Source organism: Triturus cristatus, chromosome 12, assembly GCF_964204655.1.
Source record: "Triturus cristatus chromosome 12, aTriCri1.1, whole genome shotgun sequence".
Lineage (NCBI taxonomy): Eukaryota > Metazoa > Chordata > Amphibia > Caudata > Salamandridae > Triturus > Triturus cristatus.
The window spans coordinates 297,211,410-297,225,272 of record NC_140595.1 but is presented as its reverse complement, the minus strand read 5'-3'; positions in this window follow the sequence as shown (position 1 = coordinate 297,225,272).

Genomic DNA, 13,863 nt, shown 5'->3' with positions numbered 1-13,863 from the left:
TGCTCTCCATAGCTACCACTAGGATAGCTTTCAATAAAGGTTGTCTTTAACCTATCACCATAAGGGGTTGTTTGGACTGATACAAGGTGCCCACTAGAACTAGTGGACAGCATATATCAGGCCACCTTCACACAGAAAACTGCTGCAATTTCGGCCCGCTTTACTCAGTCACCAGGTGAGCCGAAATCACACGGTGGCAGAGAAAATGAGTTGAAGAACATTGTAAACTGTGGATTTCCAGTTCGTTTTCGGAGGCAGTAAGCAACAGGTGTTCATTAAAAGCTGTGAAAACACCCCAGGACATCTTGATAGCCTCCATGTTTTTATTTTTTTGGGAGGAGGTGGCGGGCCTGGTGAGGGGCAAAGTGCCTCTTAGCTCTGGCACCAGGCCCTACCCCTCCAAGACTCCACCCCCTCCTCACACAGTGATGTTATTTTGTAAATTGCGTATCTGCTAACTTGAAGATCAATCTCAGTGTGAGGAGGGGGTGGTGCAGTTCAGAACACAAAATCTCCTCCTGCTTCCACGGACGGAATGATTTCACAGTCACACGCACGCACAAACATTACACGCTGGTGGGGCCCATAACACCAACATTTATTCTCATCAATCTATCCGTGCCTACAGGGAAGAGATCTTCAATTTATTCCAAACTACAGTTCTATTTTTCCTTGGATGAAGGGAAAACCACATCCATTTATTTTTATCCTAATAATTCCTCCATCCGGAGGTCAATCGGATCATTTAGTTGGTTTTAGTGATTTGATGACTGTTAGACCTGTCAGCCTTTTGGGTGGTCCCTCCTCATCATTATTTATTTTGTCCCACTTTTGCCTCAAACCCTGTTTGACTTTTTCCTTTTTATTGGGAACCACCAGACTTTTTCGTGTTGCTACAGATTCAGGGAGCCATTTTGGCTACCCCTGAATACTTCTGTCTGAGGGCCTGAAGCACAAAATGGTGGCCTTCTATGACATCACCAGCATCCACTGGAACCTACCAGCACCTTCCAGAACCTTCCTGAAGATTCCAGAACTGTGTGACAGTTGGAAACCGTTTAGAACGTTGGGAGGATAAGAGGGGCAGTTGGCAGTTGGAGCTGGCAGTTGGCACCTGACTGGTGAAGAGAGAGGAGCTCAAGAAGAAAGTGGAAGGAGTGAAGCAGCAGGGGTGGAAACTTGTGCCTGGAGTGGGGTCCATAAACCCACCCTTGATACTTGTCCCAGCTGATGGATCCCAGCCTATAGCCCTGTGTGGGAGAAGAAAGAAGAAAACCATCCTAAGGACCTGGACAGCAGGAACAGGCCTTAGAAACCCAGAAAGCAGAAGTCTCTGACCTGAGAGTTGGATTCCCTGGAGCCTGGCGTCGAGTAGCCGAAGACCCGGGGCCCGAGGTGGAGAAGCGGCGCTGTCTGAGGTAGCAGACGTCGTACCCGGAGCCACCTGAGGTCGTTAAGAGGGCGCCGGCGGAGGTCGAGTGGAATACCACGGGTCGAGAGGTGAAACCGAGGTCGAGCGAGCGGCGTCATCGGAAGGGTGAAGTCAGCCCTCCGGAGTCGTCGGAGACCGAGGTACAGGAGCACCGGAGGTCGGGAGTGAGGATCGCACTCCGGAGTCGCCCGGAACCTGTAAGGAGGAACACCGGAGGTCGGGGGTGAGGATCGCACCCCGGAGTCGCCGGAAGTCGACAGCGAGGTCAGGCCGGCCGACGTCATCGGAGCCGAGGGCGCCATCGGACCGGAGCCGCCCGAAGTCGACATCGTGAAGAGACTGCCCGACGTCGTCGAACCGAGGCCCGACATCGGACCGGAACCGCCTACCGGCGTCGTCTAAAGAACTGACATTGTGCCGAGGCCGCCGAGACCGAAGCGGAACCGCCTCACGGCGTCAACACGACTCCAGCGGCGTCGGAGCATCAGAAAAGGGCAGTAAGTGGAGTAGAGGGCGCCTAAGGCCCTGTGAAAGCCTGAGAGACTATTCTAAGGGGCTAGGGAGGTGTTGAAGCCCACCTGACTGTGCCTGGGGTGAACTGGGACTATCCTAGAGAGGAGTCTGTGGAGAGGGAAGCCAGGGTATTGGTGTTTCCCCCCTTTTTGATCTACCTCAGATTAGGCCTCAGCCTTTGCCTCAGCCAGGGAGCCCCCCTCAAGCCTTTCACACCCTACAAGCTGTGCCTGGGCCAATTCAGCCCTTCTGAAGTGAAGTGTCATCTGATTGAACAAAGTGTTATGGTATACTGCTAAATATTTATTGGGGTTACTGTATTATTTAAGATCTCATCTATTTATTGCTGCACTGCATTTTTGGGTCCACAGGACTTGTTAGTGTACAGTATTTATTGTGATAATATTTATTAATACAGTGTTTATTACCTCAAAGTATTTATTTGTATGTATATATTGCACTGGTATTTATTCCTTGTTATTTATAATCACCCCTATTTATTTCAGCAACCAGCAACTATTTATTTGACCTGCTATATTTAAAGAAAATGTATATACTGTGATTGTTATTTATTTTACAAATCAGCAACTAAGAGAAACAAGATAAAGAATACTTATTTTCATAATTTTTACGGTGTAGAGTCGTTTTTGGAGTGGATGCACGCATGGTTATTGTATGGGTATATTGTATGCTTAGCACTGCGCCTGATTCCTGACCGCTCGAGCCAAGCTACCCCCTTTGTGTTTGGGAACGGTCCACCCTCGCCCTGCGGAGTGGGAGTGGGCTGTTTCCAACATAAATTGGTGTTCAGTGGTGGGATAGAGCTGTGCCTGCATATACTCTGCAATAACTGTGGGTAGTCCATAGGCCTACACCGGGAGTTTTCTCACAGCGGCCTTCCTAATTGTGGGTTTTGGTTTTTTCCAAATTTACTCTGGTGGTGGGAGGAGGTATTACTAAAGGTATCCCCCTGCATTGTTACTGCACAAAACCTGTCCTCTAACCTGAGTGGGCAAGATGGAGTTTGTTCTTGAGAATCTAGACACATACACTGTGGCCCAACTCAGGGAGTTTTGCCAGCGAGAGGGGGTGTACTGTCCCCCAGGAGCAAAGAAGGGTGCACTTCAAACCAGCTTAAGGGCTTGGGGGGAGGCACGCCGAGAAAGCAAGGCTGAGGAAGAAGACAGGGATGGAGAGCCTGACCCCGAGGGGGCTGAGATGTACCAACCTGAGGTGGGGAACCTGTCCGCAGGGCCCAGGACACTCTCTAGGGGGGGCAGCCGTGCCTCTAGCGGGGGCTTATCCGAAGTGGAGTTAGCAGACCGGAGAGAGAAGAGACAGCTCACATGGGACTTAGCAAGGCTGGAAAAGGAGAAAGAGGAGCAGAGGATGGCCCATGAATTGCGCTTGAAAGAAATAGACCTTCAGATTTTGCGAATCGGGGCACAACCTGTTCCCAATGGTGGCAGCCAAATCCAAGAATCCACCAGGGAATCCAAACCTTACCTGCCAAAGGACATTGTCGCAAGCTATGGGGCAGGTGATGACATCGCCAAGTGGCTCGCAGCCTATGAGGTCTCATTGAGGGCCCATGGGGTTCCAGTGAAGTACTGGGGAGGGGGATTGTACAAATACATGCCTCCAGCTGGAAGGGATGCTTTATTGGCCCTCGAAGAGGAGGAGCAAACCCACTACCCCGCCATGAAACTGGCGCTCATCAGGAAGTTTGGACTAACTCCGGAAAAATACCGACAGAAGTTCAGGGGTAGTCACAAGCTGGGCACACAGAATTGGGTGGACTTCCTGGATTATGCGAAGAAGGCACTGGAAGGTTGGATTCAAGGCAGTGAAGTCAGGAACTACGAGGAGCTGTTTGATCTGGTATTGAAGGAACATCTACTCGAGAAATGTTTCCCTGAACTGCGGCAACACCTGGTGGATAGCAAGCTGACCAGCCCCCGGAAGCTTGCTGAGGAGGCGGACATTTGGGCTAGTACCCGGGTGTCCACAAGGGGGACTGGAGGGGATACTCAAAAGGCCGGACAGGGCGCCCCCCAGAAGAAAGAGGGAGGGGAAAAGAAAAAGGAGTTCTCCAAAGGCCCCCAAAATAACTTCCAAGGGAAGGGAACAGGATTCACCTCTAAGGCTAACCCACCCAGAAACCCTAATCCTGGCCAGAGTCAGCAGCCAAGGGTTGTCCATTGCTACGAGTGCGGTGGCGTTGGACACTATAAAGGAGATCCGAAGTGTCAGAAACGTTCACCCCCTCCCACTGGAGGAAAGCCCCCCGGAGTAGCTAGTGTAGTGCTCGGGGAGGAGATGCCCTTAACTAAGGGAAGGGAGTGGGCGGGAGTCACTTTAGTGTCCCTGGGAGAACGGGAGATGGTTCCTAAGATCCAGGTGCCCGCAAATACTGCAAAGTATGGGCAGTGGATCACCATCAATGGCCAAAGAGGGGAGGCTCTGAGAGACACAGGAGCCAGTATGACTATGGTACGTAGCCAACTGGTGTCTCCAGAGCAAGTCATTCCCGATGTACTCCACCCAGCCGCGATGGCTGACGGCAGAACCGGTCACTATCCAGTGGCCGAGGTTCCCTTTGAATGGGGGGGGGTTGCAGGTTCACTTCGAGTTGCCGTAAGCCCTGCCGTGCCAGTCGATTGTCTGCTGGGCAATGACATGGAGCACAATGCTTGGAAGGAGGTGGAATACCGGACTCATACCGAGATGCTGGGTACACCTGACTGGGCCTGTGTTAGCACAAGGTCCGAGACTACCCGAAGAGGGAGTTCATTCCGGCTGGAGCCTGGAACAATGGCCCAGCCAGCTGCCAGTCAAGGGAAGAACCGAGGACAGGAGGAGCCTGCCTCGGCGTCTCCACCCCGTAGGACGGATAGGCCACCGGAGGTGGTGGGCCAGGAGTCTGCGGAGGGGGACGTTACCAATCTGGAGGACTTACCCATCCCGGCCGAGTGGCACGTGGAGGGAGGCCCGTCCAGGGAGGAATTCTGCCAGGGCCAGAGGGAGTGCCCTACCCTTGAGGGGCTGAGGCGACAGGCCGAAGCCCAGGCAGCAGGGAACGTTGAAGGGAACTACAGTGTTTACTGGGAGGATGGCCTCCTCTACAGTGAACCCAAGGCACCCCTACATGGATCCTCACGAGCCTTGGTAGTACCTCAACGTTTTCGAGCCTTCCTGTTAGAGTTGGCTCACGAGATCCCCTTGGCAGGACACCTGGGGCAAGACAAGACCTTCGCCCGTCTTGTCCCACACTTTTATTGGCCTCAGATGAAAGTGTCGTCCGATACCTACTGCCGGACATGTGTGTCTTGCCAAGCCAGTGGGAAAACAGGGGTGAAGCTGAAAGCTCCCCTGGAACCCCTTCCTGTCGTTAGCACCCCCTTTGAAAGGGTGGGCATCGACATTGTGGGTCCATTAGATCCACCAACTACAGCTGGTCACAGGTTTATCCTGGTTCTGGTGGATCATGCCACACGATACCCAGAGGCGATACCTCTGAGAACCATAACAGCACCTGTTGTGGCTAGGGCCCTGATGGGAATCTTTACCCGAGTGGGTTTTCCCAAGGAAGTTGTGTCCGACAGGGGGACCAACTTCATGTCAGCATATATGCGGGCAATGTGGAAGGAGTGTGGAGTGACCTACCGGTTCACAACTCCTTACCACCCCCAGACCAATGGTCTGGTGGAGAGGTTTAATAAAACCTTAAAAGGCATGATCAGAAGTCTGCCTGAAAGCCTGCGGAGGAAATGGGACGTCCTCCTACCCTGTTTGCTCTTTTCTTACAGGGAAGTGCCACAGAAGGGAGTGGGCTTCAGCCCCTTCGAGCTTCTGTATGGGCACCCTGTACGCGGACCTCTTAACCTGGTGAGAGACGGATGGGAAAGAACTCCCAGAAAGCTCCCCCAGGATGTGGTGAGCTACATGCTGGCCTTCCGGAGCCAAATGGCTAAGTTGTGGAAGCAAGCTTCTGACAACTTGGAAGCCAGCCAAGCAGTAATGAAGGCGTGGTATGACCACAACGCTCACCCGGTGGAGTTGGAGCCTGGCCAGAAGGTGTGGGTGATCGAACCAGGAGAGCTTAGTGCCCTCCAGGATCGCTGGTCAGGACCCTTTGAGGTGTTGGAGAAGAAGGGTAAGGCTACCTACTTGGTGGACCTGAAGACCCCTCGTCAGCCCCTGCGGGTGCTGCATGCCAACCGCCTCAAACCCCACCACGAGAGGCCCGAAGTCATCTTGATGATGGTGACTGACGGAGGAGAGGACGTGGAAAGCGAACCTCTCCCTGATCTGTTTGCGTCTCAGGAAAAGGATGGGTCGGTGGAGGGAGTGATTCTCTCCCCATCCCTAACTCCTGAACAGCAGGAGGACTGTCGCCAGGTCTTGGGGCAGTACTCTTCGTTGTTCTCCCTTGTCCCAGGTAGGACTCACCTGTGCGTCCATGACGTGGACACAGGAGACAGCCCACCTGTGAAGTCCAAGATCTACCGGATGTCTGACAAGGTGAAGGCCAGCATTCATAGTGAAGTCACTAAGATGCTGGAGCTAGGAGTGGTTGAACCTTCTAGCAGCCCCTGGTCCAGTCCGGTGGTGTTAGTACCAAAAGCTGCACCACCGGGTGCCCAACCAGAACTGAGGTTCTGTGTGGACTACCGGGGACTGAATTCAGTGACAAGGACTGATGCTCATCCGATCCCTAGGGCGGATGAATTAATTGACCGGCTGGGAGCTGCCCAATATCTAAGTACCATTGACCTTACTTCAGGGTACTGGCAGATCTCGTTGACAGATGGAGCAAGGGAAAGGTCAGCCTTCTCCACGCCCAATGGCCACTACCAGTTCTGTGTGATGCCCTTTGGGCTCAAGAACGCACCTGCCACGTTTCAGCGCCTGGTAAACCAGATCCTCACCGGGATGGAGAGTTTCTCTGCTGCTTATCTGGATGACATAGCCGTCTTCAGTAACAGCTGGGAGGATCACTTGCAGCACCTGCAAGCTGTTCTCCAGGCCCTGAGACAAGCTGGATTGACGATCAAGGCCAGCAAGTGCCAGATCGGGCAGGGGTCGGTAGTGTACCTTGGACACTTGGTGGGTAGGGGAACGGTGCAGCCCCTCCAGGCGAAGATCGAGGCCATCATGGCCTGGGAACCCCCCAAGACACAGACTGAGGTCCGAGCATTTTTGGGCCTCACGGGTTACTATCGCCGCTTCGTGAAGGGGTACGGTACCATCGTAGCCCCTCTCACGGAGCTCACGTCCAAGAAACAACCTCGACGGGTAGTCTGGACGGAGGCTTGTCAGCAAGCCTTTGAGAAACTGAAGAAAGCCATGTGCGAGGCCCCGGTCTTAAGGGCCCCAGACTTTTCCAAGAAGTTCATTGTCCAGACAGATGCATCAGAACATGGCATTGGGGCAGTGTTATCGCAACTCAATGAAGAGGGTCTGGATCAACCCGTGGTCTTCCTATCCAGGAGACTACTTCCCAGGGAACAGAAGTGGAGTGCAATAGAGCGTGAAGCCTTTGCAGTGGTATGGGCTCTGAAGAAGTTGCGGCCATACCTGTTTGGCTCGCACTTCCTGGTTCAGACCGACCACCGACCCCTTCGTTGGCTGATGCAAATGAAGGGGGAGAATCCCAAGTTGTTGAGGTGGTCTATTTCCCTACAGGGGATGGACTTTCAGGTGGAACATCGGCCTGGAGTGGACCACGCCAATGCAGACGGTCTCTCAAGGTATTTCCGCCTTAGTGATGAGAACTCCCAAGGGGTTGGGTAGCTCTCCCCACTTTCAGCTGGGGGGGACGCGTGTTAGACCTGTCAGCCTTTTGGGTGGTCCCTCCTCATCATTATTTATTTTGTCCCACTTTTGCCTCAAACCCTGTTTGACTTTTTCCTTTTTATTGGGAACCACCAGACTTTTTCGTGTTGCTACAGATTCAGGGAGCCATTTTGGCTACCCCTGAATACTTCTGTCTGAGGGCCTGAAGCACAAAATGGTGGCCTTCTATGACATCACCAGCATCCACTGGAACCTACCAGCACCTTCCAGAACCTTCCTGAAGATTCCAGAACTGTGTGACAGTTGGAAACCGTTTAGAACGTTGGGAGGATAAGAGGGGCAGTTGGCAGTTGGAGCTGGCAGTTGGCACCTGACTGGTGAAGAGAGAGGAGCTCAAGAAGAAAGTGGAAGGAGTGAAGCAGCAGGGGTGGAAACTTGTGCCTGGAGTGGGGTCCATAAACCCACCCTTGATACTTGTCCCAGCTGATGGATCCCAGCCTATAGCCCTGTGTGGGAGAAGAAAGAAGAAAACCATCCTAAGGACCTGGACAGCAGGAACAGGCCTTAGAAACCCAGAAAGCAGAAGTCTCTGACCTGAGAGTTGGATTCCCTGGAGCCTGGCGTCGAGTAGCCGAAGACCCGGGGCCCGAGGTGGAGAAGCGGCGCTGTCTGAGGTAGCAGACGTCGTACCCGGAGCCACCTGAGGTCGTTAAGAGGGCGCCGGCGGAGGTCGAGTGGAATACCACGGGTCGAGAGGTGAAACCGAGGTCGAGCGAGCGGCGTCATCGGAAGGGTGAAGTCAGCCCTCCGGAGTCGTCGGAGACCGAGGTACAGGAGCACCGGAGGTCGGGAGTGAGGATCGCACTCCGGAGTCGCCCGGAACCTGTAAGGAGGAACACCGGAGGTCGGGGGTGAGGATCGCACCCCGGAGTCGCCGGAAGTCGACAGCGAGGTCAGGCCGGCCGACGTCATCGGAGCCGAGGGCGCCATCGGACCGGAGCCGCCCGAAGTCGACATCGTGAAGAGACTGCCCGACGTCGTCGAACCGAGGCCCGACATCGGACCGGAACCGCCTACCGGCGTCGTCTAAAGAACTGACATTGTGCCGAGGCCGCCGAGACCGAAGCGGAACCGCCTCACGGCGTCAACACGACTCCAGCGGCGTCGGAGCATCAGAAAAGGGCAGTAAGTGGAGTAGAGGGCGCCTAAGGCCCTGTGAAAGCCTGAGAGACTATTCTAAGGGGCTAGGGAGGTGTTGAAGCCCACCTGACTGTGCCTGGGGTGAACTGGGACTATCCTAGAGAGGAGTCTGTGGAGAGGGAAGCCAGGGTATTGGTGTTTCCCCCCTTTTTGATCTACCTCAGATTAGGCCTCAGCCTTTGCCTCAGCCAGGGAGCCCCCCTCAAGCCTTTCACACCCTACAAGCTGTGCCTGGGCCAATTCAGCCCTTCTGAAGTGAAGTGTCATCTGATTGAACAAAGTGTTATGGTATACTGCTAAATATTTATTGGGGTTACTGTATTATTTAAGATCTCATCTATTTATTGCTGCACTGCATTTTTGGGTCCACAGGACTTGTTAGTGTACAGTATTTATTGTGATAATATTTATTAATACAGTGTTTATTACCTCAAAGTATTTATTTGTATGTATATATTGCACTGGTATTTATTCCTTGTTATTTATAATCACCCCTATTTATTTCAGCAACCAGCAACTATTTATTTGACCTGCTATATTTAAAGAAAATGTATATACTGTGATTGTTATTTATTTTACAAATCAGCAACTAAGAGAAACAAGATAAAGAATACTTATTTTCATAATTTTTACGGTGTAGAGTCGTTTTTGGAGTGGATGCACGCATGGTTATTGTATGGGTATATTGTATGCTTAGCACTGCGCCTGATTCCTGACCGCTCGAGCCAAGCTACCCCCTTTGTGTTTGGGAACGGTCCACCCTCGCCCTGCGGAGTGGGAGTGGGCTGTTTCCAACAATGACAAACTCTCAAATTCTTATATTAATAAAGAAACATTTCAAGAAATAACCACCCGACACAGTTCTTCAAACAATAATTTTTCTTTATCTAATTAAATTGCAGGTTAAAATCCTAACAAATGCAATAGTATCTTGTGTCATAATTACCTATTCTGGCTAATTGTCCTTCTCTAAGTCAGAATCTGGTCCTCAGAAATTCATCAAGAGTCTACCGTCCCGTCCTCTGCTGTCAGCGTAGTGAAATAGCATCGTTTAGGGCGCGTCTCAAGCTCGTTGGGTGGTAACCTAATTTCCCCCTCTGGTCTACTAATATTTATACTAAAATTTACATATAATAGATACATTTCATATTTTCTAGGCTTTTCATTGGCTGAATTCAGCCCCGTCCCAAGATTTTAAGAAACAATTTAAAAGTTCTCATACGGATGAAGTATTAAACTAGGCGTATGGGAAAATCGTTCCCAGGTCAGGAAAGTATCAGTCTATTGTGAATAGGTGGTTTTTGGTTCCTAGTTTGCAAAATTTTCTTCCGTGTTCAGGGACATTGGCGTCTCGCCCAGAGTATTCTTCATGGACCTGGTTCAGGGGTTCAAGGAGAGGTTGCTACGTAGTCGGTTCGGACGCCCTCCTCCATTGTCAATTGCATGAAGTCATGTACTTTAGTGTGGATTCAGTTGGTGGCCATCTTTTAGCAGGCCGAAATAGTCAACTTAAGGTAAAGAAACACAAAACGTAATTAATACATGAAAATGAATAAAACAATGTTATTCCCTTGCTAATACCCTTATGTGTATGCATTTATCTAGCCATACGCAACATTTAAAGCCGTTAATGCTGATTTATTTAAGCGCAAAACACATAAACGTTACTTTAAGCTAAACATATAAATTTAATATGCGTACAAACTTAGTTCACTCGTTATTTTAGCCATGCAAATGCCTTTCCACGTGTATTCTCTTGGTTAATAAGGTTGATTAATTCAATTACCACACTTTTTTATTCATTAGAATGTATTCATTAGTCGTTTTAATAAAACTTATATAAATGGATTGGGTATATCAAATATTTTAATTTTTTCCCGCTCCATCTGGGCGGGCCTTGAAGGGGTGGATTCTCATACTGAGAAGTACATACGAGGCACTTTTGAGCCCCAAGCCCCCTCTTCAAAATGAAAAAAAGCTTGCTGAGGCTTGTACCGATGTCCTGGGGTGTTTTCACACCTCTTAATGGACATCAGCAGTTCAAATACTCTGAAAACAAGCTGGAAAATCCCAATTTAAAGGGGCTTTTCCTGCAAATGTGTGATATCGGCTCCTCACCAGGAGACCATGTGATGGGAGCAGTTATCGTGTGTCACACGGTGGCACCGTGTGAGTTCCCCAGTATTAAGTTGACAGGTATGTTAAGCTGTACGAGTGCCGTCTGGGTGCACTTGCTAAAGCCTTAATGCTGTGCTATACAACTTATCGAGAAACTTTTACAGACCAACATGGAACAGAATCGACAGATGGTAGACTTTTGTTCTGGGTTTAAGCACTCTACCAGAGCTGGCTGCCTAGTGTACTCCTCCCACTTTGTGTTCTTGTCCTGTCCGTGTTGGCGTGCCCCATCCAGCCTCCCTCCTTTGGTTGTCTGTACTGGTTTGCCAATTCAGGGGCGGCTCCTTCACTAAGGCGGAGGAATGTCGCCCCACTGAGCAGGTCAAAAAGGAAAAAATAAAATAACTCATTGTTATTATAATTTTATTTTTCTGTCCTTGCTCAACTGGGTAGGGGCAGGGCTGCCCTGCTCAAAGGGAAGGGGAGGAGTGGTTTGCTCACTCCAAGTGTGAATGAGGCTTTGGCTGGCTGTTTCGGTCGGCCAAACCCTTGTGCGCACTTTGCATGTTCTCCACCTAAGCTGAATTACAGCCTAGGTGGGTAACATTCCCATGCTCCCATTCCCTGGCTGAGTGCTGAACCACGGCACTCAGACCAATGTGCTACATTGCAGCTTTGTGATTGGCTATGGGGAGCCTAGGAGCCAGGTGCTGCCTATCCTGGAAGCGGTCGAAGATGACCGAGAGGCGGTGGCACACAGATGTGTTTGTATTTTTTCCTCCCTCCCCCCCGCCGTTAAATACCAGTCCCACTGCTTCCATTGTCTGTGTTGCCTTGCAACCACCCTACCTCTCGTCAGAGTTGCCCTGCAAGTTGTCTGGCTTCCACAATCCCTTCCATTCAAGTCTGTGCAGCCCTGCCAACACCTTCCTCCCATTTTCCAGGTTGCCTTGCCCCTTCATTCCCTCCCATTGTCCCATGTTTCCCTGCACCAACCCTCCCTCATGTTGTCATGCCCCCACTTTCCCTCCTGTTCTCTGTGGTGGATTACTCTCCTTCCGGTTATTAGTTTTGGCTTGTGTTCTACCTCCCTCTAATTGTCCATGGCCTGTGCTCATCACCCCTACTATTGCCCTGAAAACCAACCTTATCTCCTGTTGCCAGTATTGCCCTGCTTCCACCCACCATAACAAAACAATCATTTAGAGGGAGTAAGAGTGCAATATGTCTTATTCAAACAAAATGTAGGGACTTATTACTGATTTACAAGGGTGGTGCTATTTCACTGCATCCTGCAGGTACCAAGGACTAAACTGCAAGAATCCCAGACTACCAAAACACAATGCCGGAAAGCACCACTGCACCCGAGCCACCTAACCCGAGCTGAAGTGGGCTAACGTGGCCCACAGATGCCCCAGACTCGAAGCCCACCTTAGGTTTCACTGTTGTAGACTTCTCTACGCCATCTGTAGCCTCTGCTTACAGGACCCATCTACTGCGACTGCTCACGGTGACGAAAACTCAACAACTAAGGACACATTTTTACCCGTCACCCGAGGAGAAGAGGACCAAAGGCGCTCCTCCCACCTTCCCCAAGCATCATGAGGCCTGAGCCCCCCTGTTGGTTCAGCACAACTTGCCTCCCAGTCCGACACTGCAGGGCCTGTTCACAAAGACCAATCCCCATTGACTTGCATTGGGCACCCAATGCTGTTTTGCACCACTACACCCATCCGCCCTAGTACCACTAGAGGTGACTTGCTGGTGCTGCCTCGGACCTTGCTCAATACTCACTTGAAGTCCAGGAAAAAGGTCGTGTAAGTCACTGCAAATAATTTGTATGCCATATTTGTTTTTTCTCCTGTAGGATAACATTGCCGCCTCTGAAAGATGCACTACGTGTTGACTTTTTAAACGAACAAGTATTTCTCTTAAAAAACGTACTCACCTGATCGTATGGATTCTGGTACCTAAATATAATTTTAAAAATGTGTTATTTTTATAAATTGGTGTGCATTATTTATTGACTATTGTATGTATTTGCAGATGTCTAACACTCCTCTCTGAGAAGCCTAAGGCTGCTCGACCACACTACCTCCTAGAAGTGCAGCTTGGGATTGCTAGAGCAATCCCCTGTCTATACCTGGACTCTTTGCTTGGTATAACTCTTTTTGGTTTACCATATAAAGAGCCGGCTTCCTACACTGGTGGTGCAGCGGTGGGATACAAGACCTGATATCTGCTGTACCACTTAGGAAATTGTTATTAGCTAAAATAAATAAATGTTTTTATTGATTTCATATTTTTTCTAAATTGTTTAACCCCTTGCGTGCGGGTTTATTTCTCCCGCTGTGCGGGAGAAATAAACAGCGTTCGCGAACACGACGGCTCCCGGCCGTCGTGCGCACATGCCCACCGTAATGCACGACGGCCGGGAGAGGTTGTGCGCACTCAAGGGGTTAAACTAACTGTAAGTGCTTTGTGTTAAGTCCCCCTAGTGAAATGGTAAAGTGTACTACTAGCTAGGCCCAAAAGTCTATTTTAGATAATTTTTTTCATTTTCTAAAAAATGTCCCAGCTTTAGTTACAATATCTTATACGGAAGATCTGGTTCGGGGGCTCAACCTGACCTGTTACCTGCAGCTTTCAATGCAGCAGTTAAGGATCCTCTGTAAGTCCGATAAAATAAAAAAAAGGCTTGATTCCTGCCAAGGCAAAGCTCCAGGAGCTCTTGCAGAGTATGAGAAAAACCATCGAGAGGACGACACTGATCTCCCTAAGGGTCAGTCTGGAGACGGTGG